Raw genomic sequence first — 19,891 nt, 5'->3', positions numbered from 1 at the left:
GAGGCCCTACAACCCAGACACAGCTCCTCATAAGATCTATCGCTGCTGTTCAGTGAAACACTGACTGGTGCTTTCATGGGTGCTTGAGGTAAACCCTACTCCTACCCTCCTGTAAGCAGTCCAATCTGGCAACACTGCCTACCTGAACCAGCATCCTACAATTAACAACTTGCTAGTTTAGGAATCTGTCAGGATTGATCCCAATTGTTTCCCTTCCGCTCCGTATTAAAATTGAGGCCTATTTTGCTATGCGTAGTAGCTCAATTTACTTGCAATAGACTCCACATGAATAATTTCAAATGCTTACATATGCTATATTACACTCTAATGAGTCTGTGCAAAATGTTATTACCAACACTATTAAGTGTGTGCAATGCAGAGATTTTGAAGCAGAGTTTCTAAATTTAGCATGGAACTGCCCATCCATATGCCTGCACTGGAGTGAGGTGATACATTATACCCTCTGTAGTTGAGAAGGAACTGGTGCTAGACACTAAAACCAAATTACTGGGGTGGGTGACACATGGTGAAGTTACATGTTCTCTACCCCGGCCTACCTCTTTAACCGAATGCATGTATATGACCTCTTCAACTTTCTCATGTATCCAACGAATGTAATCTAAAACACTCTGATACCCGCTAGGGTCATGTTGGCGCTGTACAAAACTTTATAAATAAATACATAGCAAACTGATGACCCTGGTGTTGCTGTTGGCCTAACAGGTCTCAAAATAATGAGCACAGCCCCCACCAAACAAAGGTGGCTGTCTGACCAGGCTTACTGCGACTAGTCGCTAGAGGTGTATGCGGCTATGTAGCCTCATGCCCCAGACTCAGACATATGGGGACCTGGACCTCTTTGCCATTGTTAGAAACAGTCGCTGTTCCTCAGAGCCTCCCAGGAACTAACTTGCCTGCGTCCCAACATGATTAGGCTCCTATTGTTTATGAAATTCGCATGGTATGCATCATTGTGCCTAGCATCAGTGATTTGCACACAGATGTTGCTTTAAATCGATCGCTTACTGGAATTTTAAGCCTTGCCTTATGCAATGCTGCCCTATATTCTTTTCACTTATTGTGTTCTGTGAAACAATGTTAACTAATGTATCCTCTCTATCTATTGTTTATTTGTGAGTGCTGGAAATTAATTGAAAAAATAAACGATTGCATTTGAAAAGAGGATGTGCTCATCAGCTAGTCTCACTCTTGGGTCGGTCAGTGCCACCTGTTTGCTGGGTAGGTACTCCTGTGCATAAAGGGACATGGTTGCTGAGGAATGTAATGCCAATTTGACAAACCATTGAAGAGGGTTAGGACATTGTCATATGGTTAGTCTTGGAAACGACTGGCTGTTTAGGCATAGTAGTTGTAACTAGCATGGTGCTTTGATGCCATGCATGGGTGAGATCAACTGGCCTTTTGTGATGTCCAGTGGGTGCTCATAGATGTGCCTTTTGATGGGTCTTGCCTTTTTGGGGAGATGGTAGACTCTGCCCTGGAGTGTTTTTCAGAAAGAGCCACTGTACACTCCATTGGTCTCTCCACACCTGCAAGGCAGTGTTGCCAACAATCTCTCCTCTTTCGAGGGATTGCGAGGTGCTTCCCTTATTGGCAGATTCGAGACCACCCACTTCAACTGGCACCCCAGCCCTGTCTGTGTTGAGGATACAGACTGCATCCAGGCCCACAGCAAATCTCCTAGTCCCTCAGCCCCTCCAGCAGCAGCCTCCAGCTATTTTAGTTTGCCTAGCAGCACTCTGACTCTGTGGGGAGGCAAGAACAGTCCTTTTCTGCAAGGGTGGCAGGCCATACATCTGACAGGTGGGACTCTCAGTTAATTGGGGCTTTGTCCTGCCTTTCCTTTCTGTTCCACTAACTGCCACCTATATTGCAGCAGCTTTCAGAGGAACATTTGTTCATATTCCTTCAGTAAGTTTCGGCTATTTTGGCAAAAGGAGCCATTGTGTCAAGTGCCTCAGATGTAAGAATTGTATGTTCCTTTTATTTCCTAGTACTGAAGAATGGCAGATTGGTCGTGCTAGTCTTCCCCACTTTGAAAACTGGCTGTTGAATGCGGGGGTTTGGCACACTTAGTCATGGACCACACCCAGATGGCAGTGAATTTCCTGACATCGTTGGGGTTCACAATTAATGTGCTGAATGCACATCAGACTCCTTTGCAGAGGTTGCCTTTTGTCTGAGCCATTCTGGATACAGCGTATTTTCAAACCTTCCCTGCGGATGAATGAGTGCAGGATAGCCAGGCTGTGACCCTGATGTTTCAGCCTCCATCCTGGGTTTTCTGTTGAGGGTGGCTGAGGCTTGGCCTACTTGTATTCAGCTAGTTGAGCATACAAAATGGCATATGCAGACTTCACAGTGGTATCTGAAGTCTCAGGGGGCTAAAAACAGAGACCCCGCCTGATTCCCTTTTCTCCCTTTTAAAGAGACTGCAAGAGGTCTGCAGTGGTGGCTGCTCTTAAACATTTGGCCAGCGGCAGAACCCTTGCCCACTCCCCACACTCCCACCCCTCCCAGTGTTGATGGTGGTGGCAGATGCATGACTCCTGTTTTGTCCATCTGGGCGAAGCAGAGATCAGAGGACTCTGGTCTCCAGTAGAGACCAGCCTCCACATCAGTGAGCTGGAGCTACGGGCCATTTATTTGGTGTTAAAAGCCTTCATGCTGTCAATGAAGGGGAGGCTGGCTCAGGTCCTCAGACAACACACCACCATATTATATTGACAGTCAAGGTGGAGTGTGGTCCAGGGTCCTGTGCCATGCGACCCTGCATCTCTGGCAGGATGGCTTTCCTCATCCAGCGATGCCAAAGTGATCATGAATGATAGTTTACATTTGAAGGTGGCACATGTGTCCCCCCCCCCCCTCCCCCCCCCCCCCCCAAACATTGGGAAGAACCTGTTCTTGATCTTTGTCACCACAAGAGCACACAATGTCCATGCTTTTGCACACTGGAGTACTAAATAGATTATCTTGGACTCATTCTAGCTGGACTGGAGCATAAGACTCCTTTAGGCCTTCCAGCTGCTGCCTCTCCTTCCCTGAGTTCTGAAGATGAAGAACCACAGTCCCAAGACACCTTTGTTCTGGAATGAGCAAGTAATTGGTACCCAGCCCTTCTGGGCGTGAACATATGTTCTTTGATCAGGCTGCTTCTTCAGGAGGAACTTCTGTTGCAGCAGCTGGACAGGGTCTTCCTCCCTGGCCTGCACAATCTACACCATCGTGCATGGAGATGTAACAGCAACAATTGGCTACATATGATCTCCCTCCTGAAGTTGTAGATGCTATCCTGGCAACTTAATGCCGTTAAACGAAGTCTTTGTATTCTGGATTATGGGACAAGTTTTTGGCATGGAGTGGCACCAGTAATGGACCCATTGCATGTCAAACTGTTGGATATCCATGTTCAAATCACCGGTTGTGATGCAATTTCTCAAACATGTCTCCTGCTAAACTGTGAGGCCACAGTGGAACTTTTGTTTAGTCCTTACTTTTCTGTGCTGCAAATTTGAGTTGTTGCACAGCTATCCTGCCGCCTCTCCCTGAGGACTATCTTTCTCATCACAATAACTTCAGCTACTTGCTTGTTGGCTTCCAGCTTGTTCTGTTCAGCTGCCCTACGCTACATTCTTTCTGAACAAATTGGTGCTGAGGACTGGAACAGCCTTTCTACCAAATAATGACTCTTTCACAGTCTATCTCTCTTCTGATATTCTTTTCACCACCTCACTGCTCAAGAGGAGAGACTTCATTGTTTGGACCCCATGCGAGTGCTGAGCTTGTAGATCGATTTGTAGCATCTGATGGACAATCTGCTCTTTATGGAGTTCTCTGGGACAAAGATGGGCAAGGCAGTGTGGAAAGCTTTGTCCAGGTGGATAGGCCTCTGCATTAAGATCTGCTATGTGTTCGACAAGAAACAGCCTACAGATGGATTGAGGGTGCGTTAAATTATGCCCAAGGCTCTATCATTCTGTTGCCTGTCCTGTATTTGTTTCTTGCTTTAACATCTGCATCAGTGCACACCTTCACAAAGCACTACATCTTTAAATGTCAGCACTGACTGATTGGGCATTTTGTCTATTTGGTCTTGCAGGCTGCTTGGTCGAAGTCATTCCACAGACCCCTCACAGGAGGTGGAACTGTTATGGTATTTAGTCTAAAAGTGATGAATCTGTGTTTGGAAGCATCCATCAGAATAGCAACTTATTTATCTTCGGTAATTCTAAGTCCAGTGGCTGTCGATACACATGCTCTGCATACTCGAGCAATCTAGTGTTGGGTTCGCAGTTGTGCATGTTTTTTTTCAAGCAAGTCTGAGTCACGCTACTGAGTGACTCCTCTTGGAGATATTGCACATGGGCATCGACGACTGTTTATTTTTCTCTCCGCTGTCTAGTTGGGATATGTGCCTCTGCTCCGTGTTTTGACTCAGTTCAGTATAGTTCTTTGGTTTCTTTACTGTCTCCGACGGTATGGTTTTCCATTCTGCTTTTCCACTTCAGTGTTGCACTTCAATTTCATCGGTTCGAACTTTGACCGCCCGTCCTTCGGGGTTCTGTCAGTCTCTGGCCTACCTTCACCCTGTGTCACCGCTTCCATCGAAGATGCATTTCTGATGGGATGTACACATTGCCACGCAAAATACCCACACACCGATCAACACCTCGTATGCACCCTGTGCCTTTCGCCCGACCATAAGGAAGCCGACTGCGACACATTCAAGTTGTTTCCCTGCAAGAAATTCCTTGAGGATTGAAGAGCCTGTCGATGTGAAATGTCTCAAAGGAGTGGGAATGACACTCCTGACTTTTCGTCGTGTTAGACTCTTAGGAAGAGCCAACTGCCGAATAGGCTTTGTCTATTGATAAACTCCGGCCCCGACGTAGAGCTGTACATGGTGATGCAGGAACTCCCATCCGGCCAATGTGTCAGTACTGTGACCCAGTCCCTCCTTCAACCAGATTGGCCACAAAATATTCCCTTCTGCTCTGAGGTTGCTGGACCACCACTGTCTTCGGGCCATGGTGTGATCTGAAAACCTTTTTCAGACACCCCGCCCATTCGCCCAGCACAGATAATTGATTCCAAGGTTAAGCCTTTGGCATAGACTTCTTTGGACGAAGAACATGCTTTTGGACAAACCCTGTCCCCCCTTGCCCACAATCGACCTTCAGTACCGACCTGACATTCGGTACTAATCCCATCTACCTTGGTGCTGAGCAAACACCATTCCCAAGCGAACCCAATGGTACTGAAAACTTTAGAGCAGAAAGACTTCAGAACTTCATCGGCTTCTTTCTATCCTGTCAAACCAAAGAGGAAATTAACATTTGAGGAGGCACTAGACATTCCTCCTCCTAAAAAGACAAAGGATAAAGCCACCTGTCTTACCAGCTTCCACGTCTCCTCCAACTCAGTCTCTTCCACCACTATCTCCAACACATAACCGACTTGATGCTTCACCTCTGGGTCACCACATTCAGACCATGGGGGGGGGGGGAGGTTTAGGAGGGCCATAGGAGATCCAGACCTTTGGGGTATGTATGACACCGATTTGACTACTTCCATCAATCCAGATTTATATCCAGCTCGTCCCTCCCCTCCTGAAGATGTCACTTCCTTTCATTAGGTAATCGCTAGGGCAGCAAGTTATCAGTGTTGAGTTTCATAAAGAACCCCTTGAACAGGATTTTCTATTGGACACCCTCTCCTCCACTTACAAGATCACCCAGTATTTGCCAATGCTTCCTGGCATGAGACCTGCTGATGACCTTTTCAGAGCCTGTCCAAGCCAGGGCCATCACCCCAAAGGTGCATAAAGAAATTCAAAGCAGCACCCTCTGACCTCTTTATATGGAGTCTGGTTCCTCCGGACTCTATTGTTGGAACTACTGCTCTTAAAAGGGCAAACAGTCAGCGAGTCAGGCTTCTGGGGACATTCCACCTCCTGAGAACGAAAGCAAGTGCATAGACGTGGCTGGCAAAACGGTTTTAGCCAATAATTGGCTTATTGCCAATTCACAAGCCCTGCTCGCCCGCTATGATAGACCCCATTGGGATGAAATGGAAGAACTGTTGCAGTACCTTCCGGAGAAATACCACAAAAGAGGCCAACAAATTGTCACAGAAGGGCAGGCAATTATCAACATCAATCCGCTGCGCCGTAGGCGCAGCAGATACGGTGGCTAGGAGGTAGTAATACCAACTTGCTTCTTAGGGAACACACATGGCTTAGATGGTCTGAATTCAAGCCAGAGGTCTAGCAGGCAGTCCTAAATATACCGTTTGATAAAGAGCACCTTTTTGGACCCCACGTAGATATTACCCATGACATAATGAAAAGGGACAGACAGCTAAGGCCATGGGGGCATTACAAAAACACCCACACCTAGAGGCTCCTTTCGTTGCTCAAGCTAAATAGATGCACATAAATTCACTTTGAGAGACCCATCCACTTCACAAAAACAAACTCGTTCCACCTACAGTAAGGGTTATTTCACAGCTTCCTTTAGAGGAGGGAACGAAGGGGGAAGGGTGCCTCTGCACGTGGAGCAACACAGTCTGCAAAGCCATGACTACCCAAATTTACCCAGTCAGGCATTCCATCACCACAGACAAGTGGGTACTAGCCATCATCCATATGGCTATTGTCTGGAACTCATTACCACATCGCCCAACATTCCACCTACTTTTCTCTGGTTACCACAAGAACATCGAACACTTCTCAAAAAAGAGGTCTAAGCCCTTACTCTCAAGGGGGCCATAGAAGTTATTCAGCAAGGTTCAGGGGTATATTCTCTATACTTTCTGATCCCCAAAAAGGAAACATCGTTCCGACCAATATTAGATCTCAGACCTCTAAACCACTACTCATATCAGAACACTTCCATATGGTCACTCTACAGGATGTTATTCCACTTTTCCGACAGGGCGACTTTATGGCAACATAAGACCTAAATGATGCCTACTTTCAAATACCAATGCTCACTTCAAGTACTTCAGATTTTTTTGTAGCAGGCAAGCGCTACCAATTCAAATTTCTTCAGTTCGGGAAGACTACTGCACTTCGGGTATTCACCAAGTGCTTGGCAGGGTTGCAGCTCATCTGCGAAGACCATTTTCACGCATTTCCATACTTAGATGATTGGCTCATCAAGGCCAGAACGCGCAAACAATGCCAAAACACGGACAGTGGATCTACGACACAAACAAGGGTTTACTATCCATATCCCCATGTCTCACCTTAGACCTCAACAAGTTCAACCTCACTTGGGAGAAATCCTAAACAATTAGGATTAACCTACCCCAATGCCACTCTAATTCAGAACAACCCCAGTTCCAAACAAAACACTTGGAGTAAAGAAAGTCATGCGTCTGCTAGGAATGATGGCTTTCTGCATTGCCATAGTTCCTCATGCAAGGTTACACTTGCACCCTTTACAGCAATGTCTAGCTCACCAGTGACCTAAATCACAGGGTCAATAGTGTTGATATACTACCAAACACAACGTTCTCTGCAATGGCAGAGCACCAACAATCTGCTAAAGTGGCTGCCTTTTTTGGACCCTGTTCCTGACATCACTCTCACCAGACTCATCAAACACTGGTTGGTGTGCCCACACACAGGACTTAACAGTACAAGGTCCTTAGGATGCCAAACCTCCATCTCTACACATCAACTACCTGGAGCTTCAAGCAGTATATCTAGCACTGAAGGGTTTCCTTCCTCTGCTCTCACACAGGATTGTCCTTGTCCGTACGGACAATGACAGCCATGTATTACCTACAAAAACAGTGGGGAATGGGGCACTGTTTTCACAACCATCACACCTGTCTCATACTATATGGAACTGGGTTCTTCACCACAACATTCACCTGTTGGCAGATTATCTTTCGGGGGACAGACAATTTTGCATACCTGCTCAGCAGGATGCAGCAACAGACCCACGAGTGGGAACTTAGAGTATTCCTTCTCTAATTTTTGAAGGTGGAGATTTCCACAGATTGACATTTTCGCGACAGCAGGAATTGCAAAATGCTGAACCTTCGCCTCCAGGTACCCGCACCCACAGTCCAAGGGCAATGCACTGTGGGTGTGTTGGTCAGGGATGTTTGCCTACGCTTTCCACTTGTCCCCCTCAGTCCGTTTCTGTTGCAGAAACTCCGGCAAACCTCTCACCATGATCCTTGTAGCTTGTTCTTGGGTGCGTCAACCTTGGTTCACAACACCAGTAAATCTCTTGGTGGATCCACACGAGAAGCTCCCCAACAGGCCGCACCTTCTCACTCTGAATCCAAGACAAATCAAATTCCCAGACCTCAAAACGCTCAACCTAACAATTTGGCTCCTAAGGTCATACAGTTTGGCTACCTTAACTTAACCGCAGAATGTATGGATATTCGCAAAGAAGCACCCAGACCCACAACTAGAGCCTGTTATGCTGCAAAATGGAAACATTTTGTTTGTTACTACCAGTCCAAACAAATTGATCCTATAAAATCCATGGTACAAGACCTATTCTGCTTCATTTGCAAAAGGCAAATTTAGTCTACACTTCTAGACTGTTTCACCTCCCTGCAATGGTTGCCTATCTCCAAAATAGACCGCAACTCTCACTATTCAAAATCCCAGTTATCAATGCGTTCATGGAAGGACTCCAGTTATTCCACTTAGGGTTCCTCCAGCACACTCTTGGAACCTTAACTTTATTCTCACTAGACTCATGAGTCCCCCTTTTGATCCTCGTCACTTATACCCCCTTTAAATTCTTTCATGGAAAGTGGGATTCTTAGTTGCTATTACCTCAAGTAGACATGTTAATTGGCTCCAAGCTTTAACCTTAAAAGAATCATTCTTCCAAGTACATAGACAAGTTGGTTCTTCTTACCAATCCTAAATTCCTGCCGATGGTAATCTCACAATTTCACCTCAATCAATCCATTGAGCTCCAAGTTGTTTTTTCCACACCCTGATTATATTGCAGAAAGTGTCTTCATACCCTAGATGTGTAGAGCACTCAAGTTCTACATAGATGAAACTAAAACTTTCAGGAAAACAAACTTGGCAGCCTTTTACTCCTAAAGGCAACCCAATATCCTGCTAGCTGAAAGCGTCCAGAACGCGCTGCGCAATTCTTTGCCTGCTAGATCGCTTACTCTTGGTATTTTTAAAATATTCCGTTGTATATTTTGGTTGCATTTCATTTTGTATTTCCCCCTGATTTTAACTCTTGCCCTCTTACCTGCACGATAAAATATTGGTTATCACCGCTGTTGGGCGGGCCCTTTTCCTGGCGAATTTGAAAGTTTGGCAGCCATATTGGGTGCACTCTGGGACGCCTGGCGGCGCCATTTTGGTGCTCGGACGTTCTAGTCGTCACAAGGACGCTAGACGTCTATTTAAGGGGGGTAAATTAGGCGGAGAGCCCTGCTAGCTGAAAGCGTCTAGAACGCGCTGCACAATTCTTTGCCTGCTAGATCGCTTACTCTTGGTATTTTTAAAATATCCCGTTGTATATTTTGGTTGCATTTCATTTTGTATTTCCCCCTGATTTTAACTAGCGCCCTCTTACCTGCACAATAAAATATTGGTTATCACCGCTGTTGGGCGGGCCCTTTTCCTGGCGAATTCGAAAGTTTGGCGGCCATATTGGGTGCACTCTGGGATGCCTGGCGGCGCCATTTTGGAGCTCGGATGTTCTAGTCGTCACAAGGACGCTAGACGTCTATTTAAGGGGGGTCATGCAGACGCACAGCGGATTCGCGCAGCAGGATCGCCGGAGTTACGCCTGAGTTCAGCCAGTTTGCGCCCGTCCGCGTTGAGGACGGGTTGCGGGATGGGCCGGGAACAGAGGACATTCATTCTGCCCCACAGGTAATATGTTCGTACTCCTTTCAGGAGATGACTGCGTTAAAGCCTCCTCCACAAGCCTGTCATCATAGCTTTACGCCTGAGGGCATTTTACGTTCCTCTATATGCCATACCTGTTACGAGGTCCCACGGCCCTCTTGCTCTATTATTAGGTCAACACTCTCCTCGTCAGTTCCACTGAATCATACCCAATTCAGTAAGGGCTTCCTAGTCAATGCTAGGTCACTTATTAAAAATAATGTCGCCTTTCATGATTTTGTGACTGAATCCGGTCATGATCTAGTGATGGCAATTCCTGAAGGATATGCACTACATAGACTTGATAGAACTAGGTGTATGGGGGGCGGGCTGGCAATTCTTTATAAAGTTTCTTTTGCCTGTAGTACTAGAGCCTTGTCCGAGTCCTCGGATTCCTTCGAGGCCATGTACTTTTCTATCTCCTGTTCTCCATCGGTATCCTTCAAAGGTATTCTTCTTTATAGACCTCCTGGACCTAGATCCAACTTTAGCTGTGATCTTTTTAGAATTTTGGAACCCTATTTTGGCAAATCCCATCTCACCATACTTGGGGACCTAAACTTTCATTTGGATGACCGGGGGTCTAAGGATACGCTTTCCCTGGTAGACTCGCTAGACGCGTGTGGCTTTACTCAATTGGTGAATAGTCCAACCCACCGAGCCGGTCATATATTAGACGGGGTGTTTACCAACGATCCGAGACTTTCGGTTGCTCCCCCCCTGCCTCTGGTCTGACCACTTGGCTGTGCCTCTAGAATTGGCATCTTCCCCCTTAGGGGCGCCTAAGCTGAATTCCACTAATAGAGAACCTAAAAGGAGCTATAGGAATATTACCAACGAAGTCCTTGCTCCTTTTATAAGGGGAACATGGTACTCTTCTACTAGGGAAGCTGGTGAAGCGGCGCAAGAGCTCGCTGATTCTATCACTAGAGCTGTAGATGTGCTAGCCCCTGCATCCCTCTGGTATTCAGCAAGGCGCAAACCTTCAGCGCCCTGGTTCACCGAGCCGTTAAGGCTCTTGAGGCAGAGCTGTAGGAGACAGGAGAGAAGATGGCGCAAATTCTGGAACCCCATTGAAGGAGAGGCACACAAACGTCTGTTGCGAGAATACAAGGTCAGGGTGATAAAGGAAAAGCAGGAGTTCTTTTCTAACCTTACCACATCCCTTACTTCATCCAAGGAACTTTTTAAGATTGTGGACTCCCTTTGTTCCCTACAAGTGCCTGATCCTGTGGTAGGTTCGCAGGAGCTGTGTAATAATATCTCAGAGTTCTTCCACCATAAAATCGAGGATATCTATCTTGCTCTGGAAACAGAGAAGTACCTTGGGGACCTATTCCCCCTTGGCCCTTGTTCAATTGGAGTCCTGGACCAGAGATCCCTCTAAGACCGTCACCCATTTCCCGTCGCTTTCCCTTACTCAGTTAATGTAAATTGTAAATTGATACTTGTATAGCGCACTACTCACCCGCAAGGGTCTCAAGGCGCTTGTACGAATACCGCTGTGGAACCCATCCTGGCTTTCCCTGTGAGGTGTCCACTCCTGGGCACCCCCAAGGTGGAGGCCAGGCATCCTTAGCGTTGTGGGGGCCGTTGTGGAGATTAAGCAAGCTATTGCCCAGAGTTGCAGAGTGGGACTCCATGATTGGAATGGCACCGAGGCGAGAATTATCAGGTCCGTGGAATTTTTTAGCCCAATACCCGCCGAGGCGGGGAATTGAACCCTGGTCCCGGGCTAGACCTCTGCATCAGGGTCTGCCGCTCTAATCATTGAGCCACACTTCTCCACCAGTTGGATCTTCTGTTGGACAGGACTAAGTCAGCTTCTCCCTTGGATCCCTGTCCCCTGAAAGTGTTGAAAACATGTCGGGATACACTGTTACCGCCTTTGTTGGAGGTGAAGAATGGTGCTATGATTAAGGGTACTTTTCCAGCAGCCTGGAAAAAGTCTATAGTGAAGCCCTTGCTCAAAGTCTACTCTGGACCCAGCAATGCTCAAAAACGTTCGACCTATATCTTTGCTGCCGGCCCCAGCCAAAATGCTCGAATCCCACCTCAATTTCCATCTGTCTGCCTTCCTGGATTCCTCTGGGTATTTGGACAGTTCCCAGCATGGATTCAGGAAATTCCTTAGTATGGAATCTGCACTTACTATGGTGGTGAATAATATTCGAACGAAGGTGGATCAAGGTCAGACTACTCTCTTGGTCCTTCTTGATCTTACGGCAGCATTTGATACCCTGTCTCCCTCGACTCTAACATCTCGTCTGAGGGAGGCAGGAGTAGCGGGCCCGGCCTTGAGCCTTCTATCCTCTTTTTTAGATCTAAGAGAGCAGAGGGTCAAGCTTGGAGAGTTCCTCTCCCCTGCCAAATCCTTGCAATGTGGGGTCCCTCAGGGGTCGGCCTTGAGTCCGACCCGGTTTAACATCTACGTGGCCACACTTGCGAGGCTGGTGAAATCTAAGGGGATGGAGGTTGTCATACGCCGATGACACCCAGATCATGGTGTCCCTGACTCACTCGGTTAGTACATCCGCGTTCAACTTTAGAAACTGCATGCAAGCAGTTTCTGAATGGATGATCCAAAACTCCCTAAAGTTGAACGGCGATAAAACAGAGGTCTTGATTTTTGGTAATAATCAGGATATCGTGTCCAGTGAGTGGTGGCCCCCATCTTTGGGAACCTGCCCCATTCCGTCCCACTCTGCTAGGAACCTCGGCGTTATATTTGACACCTCACTGACCATGACTCTCCAGGTTAATAGAACGGTGGCCACTTGCTGGGGGGCCATTAAGATTCTTAGGAGAATTGTTCATTATCTTTCCCCCCAGGCCCGTAGGCAGACAGTGGTTGCGCTAGTGGGTTCAAGGTTGGACTATTGTAATGCACTGTATGCAGATATTAACAAGGGTCTCATCTATCTCCTTCAGGTTGTGCAGAATGCAGCAGCAAGATTTTTTTCTAGCTGCACCTAACACCTCTTCGGCTACTTTGGCCAGGAAAAGTTTGCATTGGCTTCCAATCCAGCACAGGATCTCGTTCAAACTTCTGTGCTTGGTGTATAGAGCCCTTTTGGCTGGCTCCTCTGATGCCTTAGGTTCATTACTAACCTGTTATATCCCTGGCAGGTGTCTCCGCTCCTCTGAGATGAATCTTCTTGTAGGCCCCCGCTTCAAGAAAGTCAGATGGGGCAGCAGGGCTTTTTCCAATGTGGCCCCTCGTTTATGGAATGCCCTTCCTTCAGAGATTAAGGCCCAACCTTCATTAGCCCTCTTTAAAAAAGCGCTCAAAACATGGTGTTTTATTAAGGCCTACCCGTAAGCACGTCCATCTGTTTCAACTAGCATTTTTTGGGTTAGGCGCCTTGACGCCCATTGGGCTTAGTAGCGCTTTATAAATTGGATTTCATTCATTCAATATCCAAATTAGGCCTGGCCAGATGGATAGTCCTATGTATTGAAACTTGTTATTGGCTATGCTAAGCGGCCGTGCGGCCACGAAAGTGCAAGCAAATGCGGTCAAGCGCGGCGCGCGCGCCCACGCACATGCACTGTAGTTCTAGGCTGGCCTGGTAGCACTTTTTGGAGCCCTCTCAAAAAGTCTCGCCAGTCCAGCACATGCGCTGGGTCAGGCGAGACCTAAAAAGGGAGCCACTATATGGCCTTTCTCAGAAATATTCCCATAACTGACATAAGGCCGCTACGTATGCTACACCACACATTTACAAAACGCTAGTGTGTGGATGTTTTAGCACACCAACAAGTCAGTGTAAGCTTCAAACTACTGCCACCACTTCTTGGGAGGGACTGCTGTACAGTATGCAGAGCATGTGTATATATACAGCCACACATGTCATTAAATAGATTTTTACTTACCCTGTAAGCATCTTTTCGTGTCAAGAAATGATGTAGATTCACATGCGACTGCCCTCCTTTCCGGACAACTGTAGCCACTGTAGTTCTACGATATACTTATGATACTTACATTTGGCATAGACCGCTTTTCTTACACATACCTTACACTCCTTTCTCACCCGCCTGTGGGAAAACTAACCAAGGAATCTATGTGCATGGGCAATATCACCAAGATTACTGGTCTCACTCTTAAGATTTGTTTTGAAGAAAAACCACTTGCACAACTCCAGACTCACCATTAAATGACAGGAGTATGCAGAGAATGTGAATCTATAACGCTACATGCCACAAACATGCTTACATGTTAAGTAACAATCCTTCTAGTGAATTTTCGAACTATTCTAACTTCCAGCTCCTCACCATACCCCCATCTCCTGTTCTGTGGAGTGGACATTTAAAAAAAAGTCCCAAATTAGAGATCTGCTCATGGGCACAAATTTGATTGTTTTGAACTCATCTGAGGATGTGGGTAGTATCTGAAAGAGACAATTAGTTATAGATTCCTTACCTTAGAATTACGCCCAGGCGTCACACTGGATCCGGAGATATGTTTCATCCTGATTACCTCTGCGAGTTGAAGGGTGGCGTCGGTCTGCTCCACGTTCGTAGTTGGCGTTGTGATGACGCGGCGGCAGCTAATTAGACACCACCCTCGCGTGCTGACGTCGGTTCTTTCTTTTTCCGCGCAGATCTGGAGAGTGCAGTACTGTTAGAGTGCCCTCTTTCTTTGCATGGTATGCCCCCACTTTTTGCTGATTTGCTGATGTTCTTTGAGTGTGCCCCGGGCTCCTGCTAATCCGGTACCCAGGGCCTATGTTCCTTCCCTAAAACTGCGTTGAAGCCTAAATCCAATTGCCATCTCGGGCCACATGTCAGCCCCTGGTAAATGCTACCACAGGTACCCAGGGCACTGTGACCAGAGAAGGCCTCGAAGGGTTGCAGCACTTATTGTGCCACCCTTAGAGTTCCTGTACCTTGACACACACACACACACACTGCCTTTGCAGGCTGCGTATCTTGGTGCAGAACAAAACCTAGTCGACATGGCACACATTCCTGTGTGCCATGCCCATTAACCACTGCCCTGGCATACATCAGTCTCCCCTCTAGCTGGGTTCCCTATGCCAGTGGTGAGGGTGCATGTGCATGAGCCCTGTGCCTCTACATTGCCATGTCCATTTCTGGGCACTGTAAGTGCAGTGCTGCCATTAAGAGTATATGGTGCTGGGAGCTTTTCATTACGAACTCCACAGCACCATGATGGCCACACTGAAGACTGGGAAGTTTGGTATCAAACTTCTCAGCACATTAAGCCCGCACTGATGCCTTTTGGGATTTAATGTAAAATGCACGACCGAGCGCATCTTGGAGATGCCCCCTGAAATTCGACCAACTTCTAGTGACCTGACTGAGTGGCTGCTTAGGCTGCCACTACCAGACATGTTTCTGGACCCCTGCTGCTCTCGAGGGGCCTGAAACCATGCACATCCTGGGACGAGGTGCCAAGCCTCCTCCCCCAGGATGGGCAGGGTTCACAAAGGAGAAGCTTCAATGGCATGCCGCCTTTATGAGCCTCTCCAGACCATTTGCTGCTTTCAGATTTTGGTCCCCACTGGTTCTACCCCCCCCACTTTGGGCGGGAGAACCGGCCGGAAAAACAAGTGAGGAAGGGAGGTGTGCCCACCTTTGCCAACTCCACTCTGGTTGGAGAGGCGAGGTGAAGCACAACCTAGAGTCCCCGCCATCTTGAGGAGGGTTGAGACCTAGCCAACCAGGGACCGGCTCCTGCCCCCCTTCCCACAGGAGAGTGGCAGAATAGGGATTATACCCACCCCAGGGAGGAGACCATTGGTCCCTGCCCTTAACCTACCTGTAACGCCCCTAAATTTAGTATTTAGGGGGCATCCTGAACCTTGCTTCCTCAGATTTAAGAAACCACAAGAAAAGAAGATAAGGACCGAAGAGCTGTGCAGAGCTAACAGGACGACGCCCACTGACTTGGCCCCAGCCCTACAGGTCTGTCTCCCCTCAAACTTGCTCCTGCGAAATCCCGGCGTTTCCTGCACCCAGCAACCTCACAAACCCCGGAGGACCTGCCTGCCTTAACTTCAAGTACCCTATCCCCCGAGAACACCGGACGTGTTTAAACTGCAGCTTCTGGTGCCATCCAGAGACCGCGAATCCAGTTCCCCTGGCGATCCTGACCCAAAATCCGGCGACCTCTGACCTGCCTCAAGCATCCAGCCGACGCCTGCTGCCTCAGTCCAGAAGCCCCCCCTCTACCGCGACCAGAGCGGGTAAGAAAATCCGACGTGAAAAGGCACCCCTGCACCCGACACCCCATGGCCTTGTGTGACCTAACCAACCCACAACATCCCAACTTACCCCTCGAAGTGGTGGTCGGACCCAGAACGTCTTCGTCCCCGAGCCTGCAGCGTTTCTTCAAGCCAGAGGAACTCCATAGAAAACCACACGGCACCAGACATCGAAACAGCATTCTGCACCCGGCCGCCCCTATGCCGCTGAGGGTGCACTTTTGGTGCCTACTTATTTCCCCTTTGCCCTGACCTAAACCCTAGGAGCTTTGCTCCCCCTATGCTCCATAGTATAACATTGGGTCTCAACACTCTGCACCCTAGTGCCGCTGAGGGTGCAACAACAGTGCATCACTGACCCTGGGGAACCCCTGAGCCCTACCCCAGAACCTTAACTCCCACTGTCGTTTACTTAGCTGCAAACCGATAACCTGTTTTTCTCTTATAGAATAACACTGACAATTCTCTGTCTGAAAAACAACTGTGTGTGGAGTTTTAAAAACTTGAAATATTCTTTAAAATTTGTAACAATAACCTAAGCGCATTTTCTCAACTGTTTTCAGGAAATGTCCCAGTGCTGAATCTAGGCATCCAGCACGGAGTTAGAAAAAATATCGTAAAAGTTACTTACTTGAAATTATTTAAAAAGGCCATTCATTTGAATGTACTTTACTTGCGAAGTGTTGCAATCTGCTCCATTAACTGTAAAACAAAACCAGTACAATCTCTACAGCAATTTTGAACTGTGTTCACACAAGTAATTCATAACTGCAAAATATTTTTATGCTTACCTGTACCAGGCTTGCTTGGTTCTAGAAATAAAACAGTATATTTTTTTTATACAAAAACAGTTAGCCTAGAGTTCAGTTCTTGAGTGTGTGAATTCATTTGCTGAAAGTGTGCACATCAAATACTTAACACTGTCCTGTGATACTGCCTTACTGCTCGACCAAGCTACCACTTTAGAGAGTAAGGTTCTATCTAACTTTAACCTCTGCCTACCTCTGTAGACTCTTGGACTCTATACGCACTGTACCTCACTTTGGTGCAGTATACATAGAGCCTGTTTCTTACAAGTTCCTCCATTCACTTTTTGACTGACTTTTTGCCGACTTTTGTTGACGTTGTTTTTGAGTCTTCGACTCCTGATGCACATCAGGGATACTCTGTTTCAAGGCTTGCGGTTCCTCCGACGGTTGATGTCTGTGACGGATCTGCGGGTGCCTGTTCTGTCTAGAAACTGACCACGACTCCGTTGTGTTCCGACTGCCGCACCATGAATCCAAAGTCTTTGCGGGAGCAGACCCAAAACCTTCTCGAGGCCCGGCAGTCCGCTCCGCGTCACTCTAGGTCCCTGGTCGTGTGGGAGGTTGAGGGACTGGTCGCGGAGCCAACTCCAATCTTCCAAGTCTTCGCACTCCTCCAGTAAGTCGAAGCATAGTCGCTCTTCGACTTCTCCCCGTCGGCCGGCACGACAAGGGATGCAGGTGGTGCCCCTCCCGCTGCTCCGCGTGCGGATCCCGCTGAATCTACTCCCGGTTTCCATCGCTTCCTGGGATCCAGTGCGACCCTCTTCGGGCCCTGCAGAGTCTGCTGCGGGCCATGGGCCATTCGATGGTGGTGGCTTCAGCACCGCAGAGTCTTCTTGGAACCAGGCCTGGATCTGGATCAGTGCCTGTCAACCTGACTACACCCCCCCTGGCACCGGCACCACCTCTGCAGCCGATGCTGGTTTTCCCCAGCCAGCGTCTACCCAGGCCTCCACCCCGACATGGACACGGAGCCGGACCGACACCGGTTCCGGCGCCTAAAGATAATTTTGTGCCCTTGTTCCACCCTGGTTCTTTTAGGCCAGATTGGCAACCAGAGGAGGACTGGGAGGGGTCTGGAGACCCTTTAACCAGTTAGAGTATGATCGGGACTGGCAAAAGGAATTGGGAGAAGCCAGTGGATTGGATACTTCCCCAGATCTTGGCATGTCTCCTCCTACCGTGGCTGCAGAGGAGGGATAGTCTTCCGCAGTGGTGTTGGGTAGGGCGGCCGAGGCTCTCTGCCTTGAGCTACCTACGGTGGCGGTCCGGACCACCCTCCTGACAGAGGTGCTTCAACCGGCTGCGAGCTCTTCGCGGCACCTGCTGCCGTTCAATGAAGCCCTCACTGACATCCTTTTGGGCACCTGGTCCAGGCCCAAAACAGGGGATCCGTGGATAGGATGATCACCCGATGCCACCGCCATACTCCGGGTGACCCCTCTTTCCTCTCCCAACACCCTTCCCCTTGAGAGCTTGGTGGTCCAAGCTTCCACGTCCAAAGGTGCATTCCCTAACGCACCACCTGATAGGGAATCCAAAAAGCTGGAACACCTTGGGAAGATGTTTTCTTCCTCCAGCTTGGGACTGCGGTCGGTAAACGCTGCTTGTCTGTTGGACCGTTACACCCACTGCGTGTGGGATACGTTGGTGCAGGTGCTCCCTAGTGCCCGGATGAGGAACGGGCCGACTATCCCGCGCAGTTGCTGAGGGGAGAGACGCATCAAAGTTTACCATTCGCTGCAGATTGGACACCGTCGACTCACTAGGCAGGCCAATTTCCACGTCGGTAGCCCTTTGATGCAATGCCTGGCTTAGGTCGACTGTTTTGTCAGGGGATGTCCAAGCTACCTTTATGGATGTGCTCTTTGATGGCCGTCGCCTGTTCGGCGACAAGGCAGACCACTCGCTAAGGTACTTTAAAGACTCTCGGGCTATGGCCAAGTCCTTGGGCCTCCAACATCCGCCCTGCTCATTATGCCTTTCGTCCCTTTTTGTTGCTACGGAAAGGGTGCTCCACCATGTTCCTCCCAGAGCCACAGGCCGGCGCAAGCTGTTCAACCCTGCAGGGCCGGTGACGTGAAAACCACCGCCGTGGGTCTGGGGGCCAGCGCGCAGGCCAGTCCAAAGCCCCCTTTGCAGCAGTCTCCAAACCCTTCTAGACCGACCTTTCAGGGCCACCAATCGGCAGTAGGTTTTGCCATCAACTTCCCCACTGGCGCACCATCACGTGGGAGGGTTTTGCAGATAGTCCGAAGGGGCTATGCTCTCCCCTTGGAGACTACCCCCCCCCCTCAATCCCCCTAGCCATGACACCTCCGTACCATCGAATGTCGGAGGACCATCTGACCCTTCTCCACCAGGAAGTTACAGCTCTCCTGGCCAAGTGAGCCATCAAGAGAGTTCCTGCCCCAGAAATAGGCCGTGGTTGCTAGTCTCCCTCCTTTCTGGTGCCCAAGAAGGACAAAGGCCTGCGTCCTATCTTGGATCTCAGGATCGTTAACTGCTTCCTCCAGAAGGTGAAGTTCAAAATGTTGACTCTAGCTTAGGTTCTGTCTGCTCTCGACCCTGGAGACTGGATGGTAGTGTTGGACTTGCAGGACGCTTATTTTCAGGTCCCCATCCCGCCGGCCCACCGGCGTTACCTGTGGTTCACGGTAGGCCACGAGCACTTTCAGTTTACTGTGCTGACCTTTGGCCTTACCAGCACCCATCGGGTGTTCACAAAGGTGATGGCAGTGGTCGAAGCTCATCTGCGCAGATCAGTCTTCCTCCATCTCAACGACTGGCTGTTGAAGGCGGTCTTGCCCCAGGCAGTCTTCTCCCACCACCAGACTATGGCGTATCTCCTGCACTCGCTGGGGTTCACTATAAACGTATTCCCTCTCAGAAGCTCCTTTTCATCGGAGCGGTTCTAGACACAACTCAGTTTC

At 48.7% G+C, this 19,891-nt stretch overlaps 1 protein-coding gene across 2 annotated transcripts in view; it reads left to right on the top strand.

Moving 5' to 3' along the window:
- KIF2C (kinesin family member 2C) overlaps positions 1 to 19,891 on the top strand; it is a 1,365,901-nt gene that overhangs the window by 339,018 nt on the left and 1,006,992 nt on the right. The window lies entirely within an intron of this gene.

The sequence above is a fragment of the Triturus cristatus genome, chromosome 4_2 (genome assembly GCF_964204655.1).
Source record: "Triturus cristatus chromosome 4_2, aTriCri1.1, whole genome shotgun sequence".
Lineage (NCBI taxonomy): Eukaryota > Metazoa > Chordata > Amphibia > Caudata > Salamandridae > Triturus > Triturus cristatus.
The sequence above is the reverse complement of the archived record's forward strand: the minus strand, read 5'-3'. Positions and strand labels throughout refer to the sequence as shown.